Source organism: Halichoerus grypus, chromosome 1 (assembly GCF_964656455.1).
Source record: "Halichoerus grypus chromosome 1, mHalGry1.hap1.1, whole genome shotgun sequence".
NCBI classification, from domain to species: Eukaryota; Metazoa; Chordata; class Mammalia; order Carnivora; family Phocidae; genus Halichoerus; species Halichoerus grypus.
In genome coordinates, this window is record NC_135712.1 from 174,933,926 (window position 1) to 174,953,111 (window position 19,186).

The 19,186-nt window shown below is 37.9% G+C and overlaps 1 pseudogene; it reads left to right on the top strand.

Annotated features, from left to right (window-relative positions):
* Positions 1-18,448: 18,448 nt before the first annotated feature.
* Positions 18,449-18,567, top strand: LOC118540321 (U2 spliceosomal RNA; annotated as a pseudogene).
* Positions 18,568-19,186: the final 619 nt, after the last annotated feature.

Here is a 19,186-nt window from a genome sequence, read left to right on the forward strand (position 1 = left end):
GGTGCTATTATGCAAGAAGAACACAATTTTATTTATCTTTTAGGAATCAAAATTCACTCCCAGATGACATTAAAAAAAATTTTTTTAGGTCCTTTACATTCCTAAGTCATACTGGCTGCTCTTGCAAGATACATAGTTCACAAAGTGAGGTGTAAAATCAAGTTATTGCACATAAAAAGTGAATTTTCTCTAGTACAGTCCACTAAGGAGTATGAGAAGAGTCTGTCTCAATCTGCATTTACTCTGAAAAGTTTCACATCAAGGAAAATCCTAACACATATTAGGAGGGGCATAAGAACAATTTTATCACTCTCCACACAGCTCTGAATTATAGCAGCCTGCAAAAGTTGTCCCACCTTTTATAGACTACTATGTACTGCTTTGCATTTTCATTAAAATATGCTAAATGGTTCTTATATTGGGAGATATTTTTGAATCTCTGCATATCAGCATACTCAATGTAATAATAAGACCAAAACTTTTACTTTTTTTTTTTTTAACTTTTACTTTTTATTCTTAAGAATGCATAGACATAGGGCGCCTGGGTGGCTCAGTCGTTAAGCATCTGCCTTTGGCTCAGATCCTGATCCTGGGGTCCTGGGATCGAGCCCCATGTCGGGCTCCCTGTTCCGCGGGAAGCCTGCTTCTCCCTCTCCCACTCCCCCTGCTTGTGTTCCCTCTCTCGCTGTGTCTCTCTCTGTCAAATAAATAAATAAAATCTAAAAAAAAAAAAAAAAGAATGCATAGACATATATACAGTTTGGAGACACACGCATACACTTAGTTGTGTTTGTCCTTAATTGTGTTTGTGGTAGATTCTTTCAAATTTTCACCTCTCCCTCCCCCAGTAATGGAATTATATATCCAAACCTTGTCCTGTAACTTTGCAACATTGTTCATCCCCTTTGAGCCTGGATATAACTTTGTGAGTTGCTTTGACCTATGTGAAGCTGATAGATGTGACACAGTAAGTGACTTGAAATACTTGTATGATTGGGATTGTCCTACTCTACCTCTTCTCTTGATGCGAGCATTCCAAGCTATCCTTTTGCGAGTAAGAAAAGCATATAAATGAGAACCAACCACCCAGCCAAGCCCAGCATAGATCAGCAGAGCTAGCCAGCAGAGCCCACAGACCAACCAACCCGCAGGCAACTCAGAGACACATGAGAAATAATAAATGATTTTTGTTTTAAGCTATTGAATTTGAGGAGACTTGCTATGCATTATTTTGTGGCAAGAGCAAATTCAAACAACTATGTGTTTGTGTGTATATATATGTGTGACTGACATTGTGAGTTGTATGAATATGTATAACCCATTGTCCCTAGACTGCAGTGAGCTAATACTACAAAAAAGGGAATGGATGCAAATGACAATTAATAGAAGATGTCACAAGTCTGTAAGGACCTTGAAAGCCAACACTGATTTCGTCACCATTGTGCCCCCAGTATCTAGCACGTATTTTGGGTTGCATGATTCCAACTGGGCATCACTTGTCACGAAAGGGGTAAGTGATAGCATCTACAACCAATGGCCTTGTTTTTTAGTTGGTCATGACTAACTGGAATCTAGGGGGTGATTTTTACATAATTTCTTTATTTTAAGTTTAATCTTAATACTCCAAACTCTGTCTCCAGAATGATAGAAATCCAGTAAGGATTAGCTTATTTGGTTTATACTCCCTTCCAATGGCTATCCCTGTAGACCAACAAAAAACTTTTTTTTTTTTTGGTGGGGTAAACTATTTTATGCTCTCATAATCTCTCTTCCCCCACAGAATTCTTTGAGACCCCTTAGCTGCCCTCATGTTGAAGATTCTAAAAGATGATTAGAATTTTAATATTGAGATTGAATTTTTGCTAGCATAAAAGAGTATCTGTTTTTACCTGATTGCAAGAAATATTAAAAACTACATTTTATTATGTTATCAGATGTCAACTATAGGAAAATGATGTGGAGGGGAAGGAGGAAAAAATTAATCCGGTAATTTCAGGTAAAATCAGAAACATTAGAATAAATTATGATAGATAACATAGCTCTATTTGCTAATCTGATAAATATATTATTTTTTTTACATCCAGCCTTCCAAACATACCTGAACTGTGTCTGGGATAGCCCTAGCAAAAACAGTTTCCAGTCAATTGTCCAAAATGAAAGCCTAGGCAGAAATTTCGGTTTCAAGAGTGACTCATGCATACAAAGTAAATTATTCAAGGTTCTCCAGAAAGAAAGAAACAACAATATGTATGTATATATGTTTGGTTGGGGGAGACAAGGAGGGAGGAAGAGAGCCTTATTTTAAGGAATTGATGCATGTGATTGTGGAGGCTGACAAGTCCAAAATCTGCAGCATCAGCAGGCAGGATGGGCACCCAGGGAAGAGTTGATGTTGCTGCTCAAGTCCAAGACAGTCTGCTATCAGAACTTCCTCTTCCTCAGGAGCTGAGATGTCCTTCAACAGATGAATGGATAAAGAAGATGTGGTTCATATATACAATGGAATATTACTCAGCCATCAGAAAGGATAAATACCCACCATTTGCATCGACATGGATGGAACTGGAGGGGATTATGCTAAGTGAAATAACTCAAGCAGAGAAAGACAATTATCATATGGTTTCACTCATATGTGGAATATAAGGAATAGCGGCAGAGAACCACAGGGGAAGGGAGGGAGAACTGAATGGGAAGAAATCAGAGAGGGAGACAAACCATGAGAGACTCAACTCCGGGAAACAAACTGAGGGTTACAGAAAGGAGGGGGTTGGGGGTATGGAGTAACTGGGTGATGGGCATTAAGGAGGGAATGTGTTGTGATGAGCACTGGGTGTTATATGCAACTAATGAATCGTTGAACACTACATCAAAAACTAATGATGTACTGTATGTTTGCTAACTGAACATAATAATAATAATGAAAGAATTTGCTCTTCCTCTAGGGAGATCTGTCTCTTTTTCTATTTAGGGTTTCAACTGATTGAATGAGGCCCACCTACATTATGGAAAGTAATATGTTTTACTCAAAGTTTACTGATTTCAGTGTTACTGTCATCTAAAAAATACTTTCACAGTAACATTCAGCCTAGTGTTTGACCAAGTATCTGGGTACCGTGGCCTAGACAAGTTGACATAAAATTAACTATCACAGAAAGATAGACTATGGATAACAAAAAGCAAACACAATTTCCTTCACAAAGAATTAGGTTTGTGAATTTTAGGTAATCCATAGTTAGTCTAAAATATTTTTAATTCAAATCAAAATAGAAGGAAATACAAAGTAAAATCATTTTTTTTAAAGATTTTATTTATTTATTTGACAGAGAGAGAGAGACAGCTAGACAGGGAACACAAGCAGGGCAAGTGGGAGAGGGAGAAGCAGGCTCCTGGCTGAGCAGGGAGCCCAATGCGGGCTCGATCCCAGGACCCTGGGATCATGACCTAAGCTGAAAGCAGGCGCTTAATGACTGAGCCACCCAGGCACCCCCAAAGTAAGATAACCTTGTAAACAGTGCCAAAATTATGTAAAACTGAAAAGACTCAGGGGGAAAAAAATCACTGGTTAATAATTACCAATTTCTTTGACAAAGCTGGAAAGAATATCCAATGGGAAAAAGACTGTCTCTTCAACAAAAGGTGTTGGGAAAACTGGACAGCAACATGAAAAAGAATGAAACTTTCTTACACCATACACAAAAATAAATTCAAAATGGATTAAAGACCTAAATATGAGACCTGAAACCACAAAAATCCTAAAAGAGAACACAGGCAGTAATTTCTCTAATAGTAACATTTTTCTAGATATTTCTCCTGAGGCAAGGGAAATAAAAGTAAAAATAAACTATTGGGATTACATCAAAATCAAAAACTTTGCACAGCAAAGGAAATAATCAACAAAACTGACAGGCCATCATCCCTTTGGAGTGGTAGAAGATATCTGCAAGTGACATATCCAGTGAAGAGTTAGTACTCAAAATATATAAAGAAATTCTAAAACTCAACACCCAAAAAGTGAATAATCCAATTAAAAATGGGCAGAAGACATGAATAGACATTTTGTACAAGTAAGACATACAGATCTCTCATTCTTACGAATAAGACACATGAAAGATGCTCAATATCACACATCATCAGGGAAATGCAAATCAAAACTACAATGAGATTATCACTTCACATCTGTCAGAATGGCTAAAGTCAACGCAAGAAATGAGGTGTTGGTGAGAATGTGGAGACAGAGGAACCCTCTTGCCCTGTTGGTGGGAATGCAAGCTGATGCAACCATTCTGGAAAACAGTATGGAGGCTCCTCAAAAAGTTAAAAATAGAACTACTCTACAATCTAGCAATCTCCCTACTAGGTATTTACCCAAAGAATACAAAAATACTGATTCAAAGGGATACATGCACCCTGATGTGACAGCAGCATTATCTACAATAGCCAAATTATGGAAACAGCCCAAGTGTCCTTTGATTGATGAACTGATAAAGAAGAAATGGTGTATATATACAACAGAATATTAGTCATAACAAAATAAAATCTTGCCATTTGCAAGGACATGGATGGAGCTAAAGTGTATAATGCTAAGCAAAATATGTCAGTCAGAGAAAGATAAATACCACATGATTTCACCCATAGGGGGAATTTAAAAAACAAAACAGATGAACGTGGGGCAAAAAAGAGAGAGAGAAAGAGAGAGACAAACCAAGAAACAATCTCAACCATAGAGAACTGACGGTTAGCAGAAGCAAGGTGAGTGGGGAGATGGGTGAAATAGGTGATGGGGATTAAGGAGTGCACTTGTATGATGAGCACTGGGTGTTGTCTGGAAGTGTTGAAGCACTATATTGTACCCCTGAAACTAATATTACACTGTATATTAACTTACTGGAATTTAAATAAAAACTTAAAAAATAATAACCAGTTACTTTCTGGATCATAGGCCTAATTTTTTTCTTATTTGTGTAAATATTGTTTAAATGCCAGTTGTCTCTTTGCCTTAGCATTCATAGACAGTATCACTGTCATATAGAACAAAACAGTTAAAGTTTTTTTGCAGAAAACATGAATCTTAAATATCAGCAGAATATCATCTTTATTGTGATGTGTTATAGTCAAAAGAAAAATACAAACTTTCTATCCTCAGTGGGATTTTCTTCCTGAAAAACACTGGTAAAGCTTGTCATAAAAATCTCTCCCTCAGCCCTAGATTATCCTATAACTACCTAGTGATCCAATGCGAGGTATGATGTTATTATAGAAAACTCACATCCTCTTGCAAAAAATAAATCTCAGTAAGACCTAAAGAAATAATATTGGTCTTATTTCATATTTGTCCTTCTCTAGAAGAAGATGAAGGCTATCTTAGACTCATTCAAGTTCTCAAATATAAACCAATTTGTCAAAGAATTTCCAACACTTCTAAGTGGAATGTAGCTTCTCTGGGTCACCCAAACACTTCAGTATTGTGTTTTTGTTTTTCAGAACCTCTCAATAAAGGGACTTACCCTGATGCCCTTTTACCCTCTTATTGTTCAATATTGTCACTCAGCAGTGTCTGCTGTTACACAAAGTTCTACCCTGGTTAAAAAGGCAATTATCGACATTTATATGTTTTTTAACATTCTGACTTGCATACTGTATTTAAGGACTGGATAAAATGCTTGAAATTTTTAAACATGTGGGTGGATATGATAAAGCAGGCTTATCTTTCTTTAACTAGGGCTCAAATACTGGGGGAAAATAATAACAACTAACATTTATTGAGCATTTACTATCTTCAAGGTACTGTGAACTCCCTGAAGGCATGGGCTTTTTCTGTATTATTCACCATATAGCTACCCAATACCTAAAGTATTGTCTGGCTTATAATAAGCATTTGAAAGTATTTATGGATAGAAGTATTGCCTCACTTAATTCTCAAACCAACTTTTGAGCTAGATCCATTTTGTTCCTCATCTTTAATAGAAGGTAACTGAGTCTAACCAGTTGGTGGATTTGTTGGGGTTAGAACTAATGCATGCCTGAATCCAAAGACTGCTCTCAACCTCCACGCCATACTGCTTTTGAACTCTCAAAATTTACAAGAGACAAAGGGAGTGTACTAAAAACTTATGAACTAAATTACGTTGACCGACAAGAATCATTCTTGTCATCCTGGACCCTAAGGAATGTAATGAAAATGATTATGGGTTAGCCAGATGTAAAAGGACAAATATTGTATGGTTTCACTTATATGAGCGAGCTAGGACAGTCAAATTCTGGAGACAGTAAGTAGCACAGAGGTCAACAGGACTCGGGTTAAGGGAGGTATGGGGAGTTAGTGCTGAATGGGTACAGAGCTTCAATTTGGGATAACAAAAAAGTTGGATGGTCGAGATGGTTGCACAGCAATGCAAATGTGCTTAATGCCACTGAACTGTAGACTTAAAATGGCTAAAGTGGTCAATTTTATGCCATATATATTTTATAGCAATAATTTTTTTTTATTTTAAAGATTTATTTATTTTATTTTAGAGAGAGAGAGCACATGCGCAGGAGGTAGGGGCAGAGGGAGGGAGAGAGAGTCTTAAGCAGAGTCTACACTGAGCACAGAGCCCAACGCAGGGTTTGATCTCATGACCCTAGGATCACCACCAAAACCAAGAGTCGGACGCTTAACCTGCTGCACCACCAGGTGCCCCCACAATAATTTTCTTTAAATTTTAATGTTTTAGAAGACAGTGGACAAAAGCTGTGTTTAACAAACATGTGCTTGTAAGATAATGGTTTTGGTTAAGAGAAAGTTTAGTGAGGTTAAAAAAAATGTCAGAATTATCAATACAAACTTAATATTAACCTAAAATCCATTTTATTTTTCAGATTATATATTTTACATCTTCTTTTTTTTTAAGATTTTATTTATTTATTTGCCAGAGAGAGAGATTGAGAGAGCACACAAGCAGGGGGAGTGGCAGGCAGAGGGAGAAGCAGGCTCCCCACCGAGTAGGAAGCCTGATGTGGGACTCCATCCCAATTCCCTGGGATCATGACCTGAGCCGAAGGCAGATGCTTAACTGACTGAGCCACCCAGGAGTCCCTCTCTACATCTTCTGTTTCACAAGTTTTCCATGCTTTCCAGTAGTTCTTGACCTTTTGGTGATCAGGAAAATCTTTAGAACCTACTGTCATTTATAGACCCCTTTCCACAAAACTCACAAATACACATATGTAAACAGTTCTGTATAGGAATTCACTGGATTCAAAGACACCATGAGGCCCTAGCTAGTGCCCCTGATCTAAATGACAAAAGATCATATTTTAGCTCCTGCAATCTGATACAGGATTATTTTTCCCCCTAATGAGTCATGTCTAAAGGGAGGGGATGGGAAAATATACGCTCCTATTTTGGGGGGATGGTAGAGTGCACTGCAAGTCATTCCAAATCCAGGTATCCCTCACTTTTGGAAAGTTTGAATTACATGACTTTGATTTACAAAAGGCCGACATTGGTACCTATTTTCACTACCCAGAAGAAATCCAAAGAGGATTTTCGCTTTTACCAAAAAAGGCAAAAAGCAAAAATAGCATTCAGTGTCTGTTTTACAGCAAGCCAGTACAGAGGCAGCATGCACCCTGAGCAGTGAGAGAGGCCCCACTAAGCTCCTTCCCCAGGACCTGCACAGAATCTCAGCATCAAGCAACCATAGCTTTGAACTGTGTCTGTGAGCACCTGGCTTTATCTCGAGTTATTCTGTGCATCTATTAGCAAGGGGTGTCCTATGGTAGCAGAAAAGCCTGAGAGAAGTTATTTTTTGATTTTGGAAGTGCTCAAAATTTTTTCCATATAAGTTAATGGTAACTGCTTCTTTGCTTTCCGCCCTCACAGCTGATAAATGATTTCATAAGAACCCTTGACTTTTGGAGAGCGGGGAAACCTATAACTTACTAGGCCAAGTATCCATGACATAAGCAGACCGCCAAGCCTTTGCCAACCTTGCAACACTTGATACTTACAACATTTCTACACTTACCTTTGGCCTCTATATTGGGCCCACTTATCATTCCAACACTTCATGCTTTTTTAAAAAAATCTTCTTTGTCATGTTTACAGATTTTATCAATAGTACATTACCACACCTCAGGATTTGGATATCTAAATAAAAAAATAGTCTTAAATTAAGAATTTCCAATGACAGAACTGTAGGCATCAGCAGCAGATCCACTTGGAACATTCTCAGGTTTTTAATGTGTATGTGGTATGTGGGAAAGCTTTACCAGAACTGAACTAAAACAATATGTATAACTTTCTAAAATAGACCAAAGTGTACTTTCTCTAAAATAGGAGCTTGGGTTACAACAGTTAGGATTCATGATTTCAAGATGCAGAAACCGGCTCTGGCTCTCCCATGTAGAGTGGAGGGACTAAATTAGAAGTTTTTAGACTCAGTGACAGGAGCAACAGGGTCAGCTCACAAAACAGGCAGTGATGAAAAGCCCTTCAGAGGCCAGTGATGGGAACAACCTAGCCAGGAACGGGATCATGGCACTATGCAACTTCTGAGAGGCCATCAGCGGGAATTTACTCTAATCATCTGCTGGACGTTACCACGTCTGGATAGCACTGTCTCGTGGCAGTCCAAGTAAATTCTCACTATACTGCAGTCAGCTTCATTTACTCAAGATTCAAAAACAGATCCTAATTCTTTAGGAGAGAGGTGGCTATAGACAAGAAGAACTGAGGGGACCAGAGGTGTTCCCTAACATTTTATCCATCAATTTTTACCTTTCATGTATTTGCCATATTCAACCTGTAATTAGTGTTTTAAAAATCAAATTGAAATATAAATTCCAACTTTTCCTTCTCTAAAGCAATCGTAAATATGAAATTGCATATTTGGTGTGCTAGCTGTATATATATTTTATCTAACGGGTATTAACATAAACATAAAACTATAGTAATCAAAAGGGAACAATCTGCCACTTAAGACCATTTCATACACCACCAGTCGTACAGTAGTACATTTTGAAACACCAAGATAGATAGCACTCAAAATAAATAAATAAATGATAGAAAAATGAGTATTTAAATCCTTCTGTCTTAAAATGTTTGAACTCTAAATGCTTCCCCTTTCTTTTGCAAAGTTTACAACATTCTATTTGAATATGAAGTCTGTATGTCTTAGGTTGGCCTCACTAGAACCACAGCCTGAGTGGAAGATTCCGGTTCAAGAGATTTTTTTTTTTTTTTTTTTTTTTTCGGTTTTGGGGTGGGGAGGGAAGTCACTCTCCAGAGACTGAGAATGAAGGAAACAGGATAAATGCAGGATTGACTAACCTCAGTCTAGTCACAGGGACAAGCGGAAGAAAGCTTAGCACCACATTAGCGTCAACTAGGGGCAAAGCCATGCAGGTGAGTCACTGCCCTAGAGCATATGGGTGGGAAGCAAGTGGGGAGCAAAGCCTACCAGCCAGACTGCTGTGAATTATTACCACCCACTTTAAGTAAAGGTGATTTGTGTGTGTGATACCAGCTGTGCCCACCACACAGAAAAAGCTTAATAAATGCTAGCGACGTTTGCTACCTTAAAGCTCTATTACGTCTATATATGAGAAAATCAGTACAATTCTATTGCACATGCTACAACCCAATTTTTCAAAATGGATATAGATTCACTGCTATATAATCTTGACCATTAGCCAAAGAAATAGATATCACACTTAAAAAATAAGTTCCAATTTATATATACAATAAAACAATAAAAATTTTGCTTGGGGATTTGAGTTTGGGATTATGCTCTCTGTAACTCTGAAGTATGTTTTTATTTTCCTCTTCCACTGAGGGTTACTATAAAGGATGATGTGAGCTGACAATTATTTATTGAAGGTTGAGTATAGCCCAGGTACTGTGCTATTTATATACACATCACCTCTTATTCAACCGTTCCCCACCCCTAATCCTTTGAATCCAATGTTCTCATGCCCATTTAGAGAAAAGCCACAGATGTGTGACCATCTGTGGCCACTTGCCACAGCTCTGGTAAAGGACACAACTAGAATTCAAACCCAGGAAGAGTCCCAAGACAAAGGCCACATTTAAAACCATTACAATCTTCCATCCCCTACTCCTACGCAATGTGGACAGACAGAGAAAGGGTCCTTTATAAGTCAAGTCTGGAGCCAGAGGAACTTTACAGATTGCCCGGGTTTTATCTTATTTAGTATCTAGCAGAACTGTGTTGAGGTTAAAAATGTGGGCTCTAGAGCCAGCTTGCCTGGATTTAAATCTCAGTCCCTCAACTTATTAGAAATAAACTGGGGGCATTATTTAACCTATGTGGGCTTCATTTTTCGCCTCCATAAAATGTAAACAATAGAAATCTCCACTGAATCATTTTGAGGACTTTATTTATTGATCTATGAAAAGGGCTTAGGATAGTGTATGTTATGTACAGTGATCTATAAATTTTAGCTATTATCTGTTTTACATGTTGGCTCTCATTTACAACTATAATTTGGTATCTTCCCTGCTTGGTTATTTCTATCATCTGTACAAAACCAGTAAATCCTTTTTCATTAGTTTTAGTATCCACTACCACTTTACTACCAATTAACTATGTCCACAAAAGAGAAAATGCCAAACATGATTAAAAACCTTCAAGTTATTCCAGGACTCCATTGCGTGCTGCTAACCCTGGATAAGATATTTGACCTCTATACCCAGTATGATTCTTGTTTTCTTACAGAGGTACCATTCAAAAAATGTTTAAGTTGAAGCATGCTTTGTAAAAGTTTAGTTTAGGTAATTGTCTTCCTTAATTCAAAGGGAAATCAAGATTTCTTCTCTTTTTTTTTTTTAAGATTTTATTTATTTACTTGACAGAGACCCACAGCGAGAGAGGGAACACAAGCAGGGGGAGTGGGAGAGGGAGAAGCAGACTTCCTGTGAAGCAGGGAGCCCGAAGCGGGGCTCGATCCCAGGACCGTGGGATCATGACCTGAGCCGAAGGCAGACGCTTAACGACTGAGCCACCCAGTGCCCCTCAAGATTTCTTCTCTTTTCATGAAGGACAAGAAGCTCTTTCAGAAATTGATATGACAGTGGCTATGGCAATGCTATAGACTGAATGTTTGTGTCCCCCCAAAATTCCTATGTTGAAACCTAACTCCCAGTTTGATGGTCTTAGGAGGTGGGGCCTTTGAGAAGTGATTAGATCATGAAGGTGGAGCCCTCATGAGCAGAATTTGTGTCCTTATAAAAGAGACCTAGAGATCTCTTTCTCCCCTTTCGCCATGTGAGGACACAATGTAAATCTGCCATCGCTGAGCTGGGAGCAGGCCCTCCCAACATGGAATCTACTGGTGACTTGATCTTGGATTTCCCAGACTCCTGAACTGTAAAAAATAAAGTTCTGTTGTTTATAAGCCACCCAGCCTATGACTTTTTTTTTTAAAGGAAGATAGAGTAGGGTATGGGTATTTATGTGGAAAAGAAACATGAGGTTGAGACCAGAAAACATCTTGAAGAAGAAATATTCTCCTCACCTTTGACAGCCAAAATGCAAATAAATGTTTAGCCTAATTTGATTTCTAAGACAGTTCTTTTTGAACAAAGGGGGAAAAATCTTGTTCTTCATCCTCATTCTCTTGAATGCATAGTAAATTAAGAGCAAAGTAATGATGAATATGGAAATTAATCAAAATCAAAACTATAGTTTTCACACACATATTTCTAAGTGAATTAATCATTTCTCTTTATTACAGTAAATGTGTCAAGACAGTAAAATGTGAGGAATAATTAAAAATGTAAGATTAAATGCTGTTGAAACTTTGCCCAGCCTTATTAATGCAATGTTAAGCTTAAGCAAAAACCTGGGATAGAAATAGAAATTATAAGAAAGTGTTACAGCCAGAAATTTTCAAATAAGTGTCTAAGAAAAAATGAACCAAATGAAATAGCTTTAAAAGAGAAGTCAAGGTAAGATACACAAGCAATTTAATTTTAAACGTGGCCAAGGGCAGGGAATGTACACATAAAGAATCAAGTGTAAGTAACTAAGAAAAATAATATTGGCAATAAGTCAAAGGGTGGCTTTGAAAAAGAAGATTCAATGGTCTTGTAGCCAGCTTTTGACATTGTTCCATAGAGGAGGACATGTACTAAGCTTTCTGCATGGGCAAAAGTATGTTTCTTAAGGAAGAGAAGGCAGTCCAAATGTTTCGACTAAATTAACTGCTTATCTTGGTCAAATAGGATCATTTTGGAAAACTGTACCAACCTCTCCAAAATAAGAGATTAGGGCTATTCAGGGAACCGATGACTTGAAATTTCCTGTGGAAATAGGTGTGCTTACATCCATTTTTGGAAAATATCTGTTTAATCCCATTTGCATAGGATTTGTATGCTAGATCCTAGAGAATATAAAAATAAAAACACATAGGCCTTCCCATGAGGAGTTCACTGTCTAGTACAGGTATGAAGGGGCCCCGAGGAGGGAGGGCCCAGCATTCCCCGGATGTTAGAAAAATCTTCATAGCTGAGGGTATAGGATAAGAAGACAGGTGTTAGGTAGAAGCGTTTCCAGGCAGAGAGGCTAGCATAGGCAGAGACAGAGAGATATGTTGTTAGGCAGGAACTATAAACTTATACATATTCCTGATTAACCCAAAATATAAGGTGGCAACTGGGAAAGTGGTTGAAAATAGAATAGGCCAGAAATGCAGGAGAGAATCAGATAATTAAGGACATTGATATCGTGCTAAGAGATTTTTACTTAACCCTACATATGTTGGGATCCACTAAAGAGTTGTGAGCAGGATAATGGAAAATGTTCAACATCATGATTTTTAAAAAAAGGTTACTGTGACAATGCAGAGGGCAGGGGCATATAGTAAATGTTCAAGAACTCATGCTCTAAAGACAGACAGAACTGGATCCAGACTACAGCCTTACTTTAAAACTGTAAACCCTAAGCAACCTTCAGTGTGGTTATGTGAAAAATCAGACAATTATAGCCATGCCCATGGTTGCTTGCTGTAAGGTTTAAATGCAAGAGTGTAAAGTCTTTGTACAGGGCCTAGCTGAGAATACATGTAAATTAAAGGGAGATATTGTTATTATTGCTAGGAGAGAGATGAGACAAAAGAATGGAGAAAAGTTAGGAGGCCACTGGAATAACTTCAAGGGGTGGGGTGGGGGTGATAAGAACAAGAACTAAGGGGGTGGCACTGGGGACGGAGAGGTTGTGAACCTATTCAGAAAGTTTTAAGTAGAATCAAGGACTTTCTGAGTGCTATGAGGTGGAAAAGGGAGGAAGAGAAGGTGAAAGTGAGATTTCTGGGGTCCGCAGATGAAGGACGATCTGGATGGCTCTCTTAACCATTGAGATTCAAAGCAATTGGAGTCAAAAAGGCTAACGGGAGAGAAATTAGAATCTGCAAGTCATTCCTACACCATAAAATGTGATTTTTGTCTACGGGAGGGGAGACAGGTATTTCTGAAAGGTCCTTTATCATTCCACATTCTTCCCCAAACAGACATGTACAGGAGAAAAATGAGAGATGTGGAAAAATCACATACAGAGATAATGAACGTGCATTTTAAAATACAGTAAATTGACGCTTGAAGGATTATGTTGACTAAAAATGATTTATAAAGACATTCAAGATCTTATTTACTTTTAAATATACTATTAATAATGCAATATTTTCTCCATGCTTGATTTCACTGATACTTTTTGACTATTTTAAAATACCAGGAAACAGCACAGTTATGGGTAATTATGACTCTTCAATTTCCTTATCTCAACACACAAATGACAGTCCTTTCAAGCATCTATAAACAATTCAGTCTCAAGTATGAATGGGTTTAAATGTAATATATTTAATTTGCTAAAATTTTACAACATTTCCCAAGAAAATAACAGTTTTAGCATTTTTACTAGACAACTTTCTTCCCCCATGGCACTTTAGAAGTCAGCCCTGTGCAATTTAATCTTTCAAAGAATCCCTCTGCTGATAAACTACAGAGAGTACATGTGGCTGATGTGACCCAAACCTTTCAGTTAATAAATATGAGAGGGAGTCTTATAAAAGGAAATGCAATCAGGATTTTCACGGAAGGTTTTTCCTGAAGGGTAAAAATAATAATGGTGATTGACTCACTTGGATACCTGGGAGCAGAAGATGTCCTTGCAAAACATCTTCTTGGCAGAGCTCTAGTTGGACAGACACTTCTAAAAGATAAGCTAAGCATGAAAGATACAAACACCACCAGACGAAATGAAATGAAATAAAAGCAATTTCCAAAGCATTTAAAGTGAAAGCATAAAAAAAGTTTATTTACATTTATCAAACATAAGTGACATTTTACAAATAGAAAGATGGACTTCAAGATGTGCCAAGATGATAGAGACAGCTTTTCAAAATTTAGTTAATTAGTTTTTTACCAGGAAGTCTAATTTTACCACTTAGGATGAACCTAAAATTAAGATAAATCTCCATTATATATTTAAGTAAATGTGCTCAAATTTACTGTATGCATTATTTGACCTATGTAGCCAAGAGTCAGATAATAAGCTGCTTTATGTAAGTAGGTGTGATGGCACATGCCTTAACAAGAAATTCCATGTGTAATTAACATTAGAATTAACTTTTTTCAATTACATTTCCTTTATTCCTCATATACTTGTTACTGAATGTCCAGAGAGCTCATTGGCAGTTAGAGAGAGAGAAAAAAAAAAAAAAAAATAGAAGCACAAAGGCACCAACTTTCTCAGGATTGTTGCCCTGGAGACTCAGGTACTGAAATAAAATGGTTATTATTTTTAAGTTTACTTAAATGACATCCTGTTTGCTTTTCATACATTCATTTTGTAAGGGAATTCTGGAATGGGCCAAATAACATGTTTGAGCACATAATAAAAGCAATCTTCTAGATAACTGAAGTCATAGACATTTTTGGTCTTCAAATGCTTAGCAACATTTCAGAGAAAAGTATTTTGGAGAGTATTATCCAATTATCTCAACTTCTCACCTTCCTAAACTGCATGTATTATTGAGATAGATAGATGATAATTTGGTAAAATCACCTATGCCAGATATTTTTTTTTTTAAGATTTTATTTATTTATTTGACAGAGAGAGACATAGTGAGAGAGGGAACACAAGCATGGGGAGGAGGAGAGGGAGAAGGAGGCTTCCCGCCAAGAGGGAGCCCAATGTGGGGCTTGATCCCAGGACCCCAGGACCATGACCTGAACCGAAGGCAGACGCTTAACGACTGAGCCACCCAGGCACCCCAAGTATGCCAGATATTTTTTTAAGACTTATTTATTTATTTATTTGAGAGAGATATAATGAGAGCAGGGGGAGGGGCAGAGGCAGAGGGAGAGAGAATCCTTAAGCAGACAACCCGCTGAGCGATACCACCATAAGGCTTGATCCCAGGACCCTGAGATCATGACCTGAGCCGAAACCAAGAGTTGGATGATCAACCAACTGAGCCACCCAGGTGCCCCTCTGCCAGATATTTTAAGAGAAACTTACTCGGGCGTCCATGCAGAGATACTCTAGTACTAACTTTTATAAATCTGGAGAAATAGGACAAGAAGGGAAATTTAGTAAACTGTGACTCTCACTCATGAATCCCTGTGGTTCCCTACAACAATTTTTCTCCTTACTAAGTGTCTACTTCATATGTTTTCAAGGATCCCATATTAGAGTAAAAAGTTTCTTTATTGAAGCTGAGAAATGAAAATATTTGACATATATGAGATATAAAAATGGCAATTTTCTTATAATTTCAAATAATGCATGCTCCTTTAGTAAACTGAAAAAAAGGAATCAGCAAACATTACAAGAAAAAGAAATGAAAATTGCCAATTAGAATTAATATCTTGGCATTTTTTTTACATTTTTTTTATTATTATGTTATGTTAATAACCATACATTACATCATTAGTTTTTGATGTAGTGTTCCATGATTCATTGTTTGTGTATAACACCCAGTGTTGCATGCAGAACATGCCCTCTTTAATACCCATCACCAGGATAACCCATCCTCCCACCCCCCTCCCCTCTAGAACCCTCAGTGTGTTTTTCAGAATCCATCGTCTGTCATGGTTCGTCTCCCCCTCCGATTTCCCCCCCTTCATTCTTCCCTTCCTGCTATCTTCTTTTTTTTTTTTAACATATAATGAATTATTTGTTTCAGAGGTACAGATCTGTGATTCAACAGTCTTACACAATTCATAGCGCTCACCATAGCACATAACCTCCCCAATGTCTATCACCCAGTCACCCCATCCCTCCCACCCCCCACCACTCTAGCACCCCTCAGTTTGTTTCCTGAGATTAAGAATTCCTCATATCAGTGAGGAATATGATATGATATATGTAAGACATATGAAAGACATATGTAAGACATATGAAAGACATATGATACATGTCTTTCTCTGATTGACTTATTTCGCTCAGCATAATACCCTCCAGTTCCATTCACGTTGTTGCAAATGGCAAGATTTCATTCATTTTGATGGCTGCATAATATTCCATTGTATATATATATATATACCACCTCTTCTTTATCCATTCATCTGTCGATGGACATCTTGGCTCTTTCCACAGTTTGGCTATTGTGGACATTGCTGCTATAAACATCAGGGTGCACGTACCCTTTCGGATCCCTACATTTGTATCTTTGGTGTAAATTCCCAGTAGTGCAATTGCTGGGTTGTAGGGTAGCTCTATTTTCAACTTTTTGAGGAACCTCCATACTGTTTCTCAGAGTGGCTGCACCAGCTTGCATTCCCACCAACAGTGTAGGAGGGTTCCCCTTTCTCCACATCCTCACCAATATCTGTCATTTCCTGACTTGTTAATTTTAGCCATTCTGATTGGTGTGAGGTGGTATCTCATTGAGGTTTTGATTTGGATTTCCCTGATGCCGAGCGATGTTGAGCACTTTTTCATGTGTCTGTTGCCCATTTGGATGTCTTCTTTGGAAAAACGTCTGTTCATGTCTTCTGCCCATTTCTTGATTGGATTATTTGTTCTTTGGGTGCGGAGTTTGGCAAGTTCTTTATAGATTTTGGATACTAGCTCTTTATCTGATATGTCATTTGCAAATATCTTCTCCCATTCTGTTGGTTGTCTTTTGGTTTTGTTGACTGTTTCTTTTGCTGTGCACAAGCTTTTCATCTTGATGAGGTCCCAATAGTTCATTTTTGCCCTTGCTTCCCTTGCCTTTGGTGATGTTTCTAGGAGGAAGTTGCTGTGGCTGAGGTCGAAGAGGTTGCTGCCTGTGTTCTCCTCAAGGATTTTGATGGACTCCTGTCTTACCTTTAGGTCTTTCAACCATTTTGAGTCTATTTTTGTGTGTGGTGTAAGGAAATGGTCCAGTTTCATTCTTCTGCATGTGGCTGTCCAATTTTCCCAACACCATTTGTTGAAGAGACTGTCTTTTTTCCATTGGACGTTCTTACCTGCTTTGTCAAAGATTAGTTGACCATAGAGTTGAGGGTCCATTTCTGGGCTCTCTATTCTGTTCCATTGATCTATGTGTCTGTTTTTGTGCCAGTACCATACTGTCTTGATAATTACTGCTTTGTAATAGAGCTTGAAGTCCGGAATTGTGATGCCGCCAGCTTTGCTTTTCTTTTTCAGCATTCCTCTGGCTATTTGGGGTCTTTTCTGGTTCCATACAAATTTTAGGATTATTTGTTCCATTTCTTTGAAAAACGTGGATGGTATTTTGATAGAGATTGCATTGAATGTGTAGATTGCTCTAGGTAGCATTGACATCTTCACAATATTTGTTCTTCCAATCCATGAGCATGGAACGTTTTTCCATTTCTTTGTGTCTTCCTTAATTTCTTTCACGAGTATTTTATAGTTTTCTGAGTACAGATTCTTTGCCTCTTTGGTTAGATTTATTCCTAGGTATCTTACGGTTTTGGGTGCAATTGTAAATGGGATCAACTCCTTAATTTCTCTTTCTTCTGTCTTGTTGTTGGTGTATAGGAATGCCACTGATTTCTGTGCATTGATTTTATATCCTGCCACTTTACTAAATTCCTGTAGGAGTTCTAGCAGTTTTGGGGTGGAGTCTTTGGGGTTTACACATAAAGTATCATATCATCTGCAAAGAGTGAGAGTTTGACTTCTTCTTTGCCGATTTGGATGCCTTTTATTTTTCTTTTTGTTGTCTGATTGCTGTGGCTAGGACTTCTAGTACCATGTTGAATAGCAGTGGTGATAGTGGACATCCCTGCCGCGTTCCTGACCTTAGGGGGAAAGCTCTCAGTTTTTCCCCATCTAGAATGATATTTGCTGTGGGTTTTCCATAGATGGCTTTTATGATATTGAGGTATGTACCCTCTATCCCTATACTCTGAAGAGTTTTGATCAAGAAAGGATGCTGCACTTTGTCAAATGCTTTTTCTGCATCTACTGTGAGGATCATATGGTTCTTGATCGCTTCTCGGCCTTTTGGCTAAGATCAAGTGTAGTATCTGTTCTTATCAGTTTAGTATCTTGATATTTTTTAAGTGCATGTACATATGAAGACAGAAACTTAGATCACTGAATCAATAGATGATTTATGATTTTTAGGGGCTTGTTTGCTTCTGTTTTGTTTTTAAATCAGAGATGCTGATTTTTACTTATCTTTTAAGTGCTAACTTTTGTCCTCTGTGATATGTGAATTTAAGACTGTTGGCCATTCATTATCCTGAAATTAGACATAACTGATTAGAAAGCAAAATGTGGGCAATACAGGGAGAAAGCAGGCTATTAGAAACAGAAGAGAAAAGGGACTTAGATTCCAGTCACTACACCCTGGATGTGAAATTAGAGATACATACTGATATAATCCATGATGGTTTAACCCAGTGACTTGGGACCAGTTCAGAAGAACAAGAATTTGTGGTGGCTGAGCCAGCAGAGTTCTCTTGCTAAAACTCCTCCAAACCCAGTCTTACTAACTCCATCATTGTGTGTTGTAGAGTAAGGATAGAACACGGGACTCTATTACTGATGCTTTATGGGCACCACTCTGCCTGGGGCTTCAACCAGCAAGATTAACCCAGTAGCAGTAGACAAGTGTGAAGCTTTACATGACCAGCCTTTGACAGTAACACTGGGTGCATTGAAAAAGAATGGCACTGGTGCACTGTTCAGACACAGATCTTTCTGTGTTTGGCAAAACGGCA